The sequence below is a fragment of the Theobroma cacao genome, chromosome 2 (assembly GCF_000208745.1).
Source record: "Theobroma cacao cultivar B97-61/B2 chromosome 2, Criollo_cocoa_genome_V2, whole genome shotgun sequence".
Classification (NCBI taxonomy): domain Eukaryota; kingdom Viridiplantae; phylum Streptophyta; class Magnoliopsida; order Malvales; family Malvaceae; genus Theobroma; species Theobroma cacao.
Window position 1 is genome coordinate 19,518,543 of NC_030851.1, and position 6,273 is coordinate 19,524,815.

At 35.3% G+C, this 6,273-nt stretch overlaps 1 long non-coding RNA gene across 1 annotated transcript; it reads left to right on the forward strand.

The window, feature by feature from the left end:
* LOC108660857 lies at positions 3,148-4,834 on the forward strand. Its single transcript, XR_001926553.1, has 3 exons — positions 3,148-3,178; positions 3,822-3,906; positions 4,699-4,834. It is a non-coding gene; the product is annotated as an uncharacterized LOC108660857 (long non-coding RNA).

Below are 6,273 nucleotides of genomic sequence, written 5' to 3' on the forward strand. Positions count from 1 at the left end.
TTGAGGATGAGTTCTAGCCGTTAATCTGTCTTGTAGTGTTCAGGTTTAAATTGCAGACAAAGAGCTCTTAGTCGACTAACTTGGTTGACTAAGTTGATTTTTTTTCTGGTTTGTAGATTCTGGCAGAGGGCACTTAGTCGATTGACTTAGTTGACTAAGTTGGTTCTGTTTCTCAAACTCTTCAGCCCGTCATTTCTCTAATTTGAAATTTGGTCAACCAATGTTCTTCCTTGTTAAACCAACAAGCTTCTTCCTTGTTATTCAGTTACATCTTGTTGATTTTATGCTTCTTTTTCTTTCAAAAATACTCTTTGAAGATTTAAGAAATTAATTTCATGCACACTTAAGTAAAGAAATTAGACACAAATAAATGGGAATGTTTTATTATCATAAAAAACTAATGGAGCCAACAATCTCCCCATTTTTGATGATGACAAAACATTCCTTGATTAACAGTATAGTGTCATTTTAAATTCTTTTTAGTTTTCTGCAGGAATTGAGGATTGCTCCCCCTAAGTATAAGCTCCCCCTTAGTGTGTGCATATTTTGCTTATTTTATTTTAGCTAGTTTTATTCTCATCATATAGACAATGATATTGTATATTTAGAGAATATATATGTGCAGCAATATAGAGTGATTTTGCATCTAGAGATTTTCAGCTACAAGTTTTGACAGATTTTTATCTATGTTCTAGTAGCTGTCAACAGTCAATTGATTTTAGATTATGTCTACATCATCCACATTCCAATTGATAAGCTATATGATTCATCTATAACTCATTCTCATCAGACATTATATAAACATTATCTATCAGCATGTAAATCCATATCAACATATTAGCAGCAGATTTTGTTTATGACAGTCAACATATCAAAACATCAGCATACTTCAGTTTATAGCTGTTAAATATCATAAACATGTTAGCATTCATATTTCACATACATCCACATAAATAACAAAATTAAAGCTAAGTGTTTAAGTGCCACCAAGGCATAAATAACAGTCGAATAAAAAGTATTTCGAAAATGCCCCTGGACTAGTTTTGCTTCCTATCTCCTATTTCTCTAATTTCATGCTCCCTTGGTTCTGCTTTCTTTCTTTTCCTAGGTTTTTGGTTCCTTTACCCTAACATTTTTTATTTTTTAAACATTATTTTCTAGGTCCTGCTCCCTTGGTACCATACTACTACCCCTTTTTGTCAACATCAAAGGAAGGGGATTCTACTCATCAGGTGAAGTAGAGGGAGAGGATTTAGTTCCATAGAAAGGGTTAAGAAGAAACGAAAAGGGTTCTCAAAGAGGAGATGACTTTCGAAGAGAGGAGTCTGAAGAAGATCTGTTTGTAACATGAACTAGACTGTGAGGAGAAGAGGCTGAAACTAGTTTGGACTTCTCTGCCAATCTGAAAGACTTTCTTCTTTTGAGAAAAGTTGTCTTGGTTGCCATAGTCTTCATTCCTTTGGTTGGTTGTTTTGCCTTAGCTGGTCGTGTTATGGTAGTTTTTAGTTTCCCTATTTTTACCTTTAGTTTGGGAATTGAAGCAGGTTTCTTTCCTTTTCTTACATTTGCACTATCCTTTTGAGTTGCTGTCTTGACAGTGTCTTTTTCAGCTTGTTCTTCTCTGACCATTTGATGAAAAATGTCCATAATGTAAACTTCCTCTAAATTCGAAGAAGAGGCTTGTTGTTTCTTAATTTCTGCACCAGCTACTTTAGTCCCTTATTTTGAGTCATTATTACTTTGAGGTTCAAGGGAGGGTGATTTGGCTGGCTGATCAAATTTTTGTGGGGAGTCCTTAGTTTATAGAACAGGACTGGCAGACTTGTAGGTAGAGCTTTCTACTTTATTGCTAAAACATGCGGACTTCTTTGCTGGCTGTACTGAACCTTCAGCACCTTGCTATGTAGGTGCAGTGCTGGATATGGCAGAACTGTCTGCAACCACGGGTTCAGACGCCATGTTTTCTTTCTCCTTCAGCTTGTTTTCCAACTCAATGATTTTATCTTCCATTTTCTGTAGCTTCACTCCTTGGTCAGTCAGCTTACCATCAATCCTCATAAGTAAATTAAAAATCATCTCATTTGAAAATCTGGGAGGAGCATCTTCAGGTTGAGCAGGCAGACTGTGATATTTTCTTGGACCAATTTTGGAGGTTTTGATAAACTTCTCTCCATCGACCACATACCCCATCTTAATTAAGCTGCCATAATAAATGGCTTGGTCTTTGGTTTTCACCAGGTCCATATCATACCTTTTAGCCCATATTCCTTTCTTCTGCATAAGGGATATAATCACATTCCCATATGGCAGATTTACTGTGAGACCCTGTCAAGCTCGATTAAAAGACGGTATTGTATCGAGTGGTACAACTAAGTTCAATCGAGCCTTGAACTAGTTCAAATAGAAATTCTAAGAGGAATTTGAAAATTTTAAAACAAACAAAATGGCTTAGAATAGTGATTTGGAGTTCAAGGTCCAGTTTGGAGTCCATCAGAAAATTGACCGATTAGGGACAAAACGGTCATTTTACCATTTGATGATTAAATGGAGATTTTTAGCCAAGATTTGATCACATTTGACCAAGAATAATTATATGAAATATAATTATGATTATTGGAGTATAAAATGATGTTTAGTAGTGAAAAATTGTGATTCCCGGTATTTATGGAGCAGAAGGGCAAAATGGTAATTTTGCCACTAGTGGACTAAACGAAAATTTTTTTAAACAATTTTTGCCCCATTTGGTTAATATTGATCAATATTAGTGTTATTTTAGGTTGAAAAGTAGAAATAATGAGATTCCGGTACATTTCGGAGTATAAGGGCAAAATCGTAATTTTTTTGTCTCGGGGGCAAATCAGTAAAATTTTCGGCCCAGCACTTGTCAAGACCAAGGGATTTTAATTGTGGTAGGATTGGATAAATACCAGAATATTTGTGGTGGAAAATTAAGAAGAAAAAGTCAAAAAGTTAAAAATTGGGCCAATAAGCATGTGACACATGGCATGCTTGATTATTTTATTATTTTCTATAGAAATCAGCCCATTAAATCCCCAATTCCCTCACCATATTCGGCCTAGACATCCAGCAACAAGAAAAAAGGAAGAACAAAAGGAAAAACAAGAAAACCTAGGTGGAAATTCAAAGAAAAAGTGAAGAAATCAAGGAAACAAGCTAGGTAAGTTAAAATTTCTTTAATTCTCCTTGATACCTAGCTTACCCATGCTTTTGTTCTTGATTTCCATGGTTGAATATTGAGTTATCATGATGAATTCAATTCTGAAAAATGGGTATGGAAGAGGAATTGTTGTTGGAATAATTTGATTTTAGACTATGTTAGTGTTTAGGGATAGTTAAGCATGGTTATGAACAAAAACACAAAAGAAATATTCAATTTCTCTAGGGTTCCTTGTTGGCCGAACCATGAGGGCTGAATATCAATGGGGGATTGTTTTTATTTCAAGGAAAATGGCATGGAAAATGATGAATTAAGGTGAAACGGTTATGTAGAAAAAAATTCGATGCTAGTGCACCAAATGACCAAATTTTTCTATAAGGAATTGTGAGGGTTCTAATGCTGAATTTGGCTTTATTTAAATGTATGTGGTAAATTAAGGTATTAGAGGAGAAATGAATTAATTTGGAGGTGATTTGGACACAATCGCCGATTAATCGGGTGATCGGTCGAATTTAATCGATACCGTGATTAAGCGGTAATCGGACATATTTTTGCATTTACATATCAAGCATTAGTAGTTTAAATTAATTTATATCAATTTAGGGACAATATAGTAAATTCCTCGACTTTGTTATTTGTCAAGGTGGTGAGACGTCCGGAAAAGGCAAAGGAATTGCGCCTGAGGACTATTAGTCAGAGTTCACCCGAAATCTGAATTTTCGACACCTGTGAGTGGACTGCCTATCAAAATTGTTTTGGGAATATGACTGTTTTGAACAAAGTGTTTGAATGATTTTATGCAATTTTTCATGAAAATGAATGCCTTGGGAACAAGCTTTTGAGAAAAGGTTTATGTTATGAAATGTGGTTATTATGGATTTCTATGTGGCTGCATTATGTTGATATACATATATGCTTGAATATAATGTTGTGTAATTATGTTGACTCGGCTATGTGCGAGTAGGGAGTGCGCATAAGCCGAGGATGACCCGGTTATGTGCGAGTAGGGAGTGCGCATAACCCGGTGATGACCCAGCCATGTGCGAGTAGGGAGTGCGCATGAGCTGGTGATGATGATGATGAGCTGGTGATGATGATGATGGGTTGGTGAGATGATGATGATGGGTATATACGTATATATATATATACATATGTAAATGTGTGTGATATAGCAAATTGATGGACAATGATTTATGGTTGTAATGTACGTGAAATTTGACACATTATACTTTGAGAATTTTCATGAATTTTATGTTGATTTTATTAGTTTAGCAGGATGGCTTTTTGTTGAGTGAGGAAAAATGTTTCTCTTGTTGCTCTGTTTTCACTGCAGCGAAATTCATGCTCGCTGTAGCGAAAAACTCTCGGGTTTGGAGGGGTTTTAAATAGGAATGAACTAAATTGCATTGTTTTGAAACAAGTGCATCATGATTTTAAATTCTCCCTAATTGTTGCTTGTTCCCTTCCTTGTTCACTCACTGAGTATTGTACTCACGTTTTATAAAAATTCATGTTTTCAGATCAGGTGACTGTTGGACCCTAGATCGAGGAGTCCCCGTAGTGCATATCCTGGGTATGTGTCGGGCATTCAATAGTAATCCCTTTCATTGTAAATGTCTCCGCTGGAAGTCATGGGTCCTTTGTATTGTGAAAACAATCTAACAATATGAATATGTGTATGCAATGTAAATTGCTAAATACATGACTGGTATAGTGCATGTATATTATTTATCGATAATGCCATTGTGTTTTTGGCTATGTTCACACCTAGGAAAAGGTGTGTGTGTATGCATGATATGATAAATTTGTTAAGCAAAGGTAAATGGATAAGCTTGCTTGGGCTTAGTGAGCTATGCTCATGAGCTCATGCGCCGGTCATGGGCCGGGAAATTGGGTCGTGACATTTACTTTATCAAGCTTGTAGGAACTTTCATTTTCTCAATCATAAATCTCCCCAGATTTAGAGACACTCAATTAAAAGCATGCTCCATCAACCAAAGATCTTGGAGGCTGATGTAGCTAAGATTTCCACTCCTCCATTGAATATTTGCTACAATGAAGTAATGCAGTATCCTAATCTGTGGATTGATTATTAGACCTGAATTACTTTTAGAGGAGTATTTTTCTTTTCTTCTAGTGATGATCTGCCCCAGTGAGGACGAATCATATTTTTTTGAAAGTTCAAATTCACCTACTTCACCTTCTAATTTCAGCAGGTTCCCTAAATCTCCAACAATCACAATAAACTATTTTCCATTCAAATAGACATTCAGCCCATCTTCTACATAGTCATCAGATTCTACTAATTCCTTTTCTTTTAGAGTAATGCTGGAGTAAAATTCTTTAACTAGACTTGGACTATATGATCTATTCTTAAAGGTGTTGTAACCTTTAAGTTTAAGCTCATCAAAGCACTCAGATAAACTGGTATGGATTTCTATAGTTTCCTTAAAACTCTTTCAATCAATAAACATTTCGCAAGACATTGGTGTGTTTTCTATATTCTTGAATCTATACTCATGCAGCTTATTTCTAAATTTTGAATAAGAAGAGGAACTAATACCTTTCTGGAGTGAGGGTTCTGTATCTTTCTTCTTGTGTGTTCTCTGCTTGTTTTCTCTTAGTTTCTTGGCTATTTCCTTCACTAAGGTAGGCACAATTTTTTATTTCTTCTTCTGACTTTCTGTTTCAGTTTCTTCCTCCATTGGCCTTTTTCCTTTCTTCTTCTCTGATACTTCTTTACTCTGAGATGTTCTAGCCATTTTTGTTTTAGAAATTTCTGAAGGTTTGAGTCAATTTTAGAGGCAACTAAGAAGATTTAGATTTTTATTTTTAGAACAACGGGTTGTAGAGGAGAGGGAAGAAGAGGTTGGCAGCAGTTATTGCTCAGAAAACTTTTCATCTTCCTTTAAAAACCGCCTTACTTTTATTTCTTTATATTTTCAAATATCCCTCTAAAATTTTGATTATTTATCTTTGTCAACTTTGTTCTTTTCCTCTTTACACCTGGTAAATCAAAATTTTACCACAATTTACTCCTTTTTCATTAAGCTCACTGAGTCTTATTATTTAAGGATGTTAGGCCACTCTTAGTT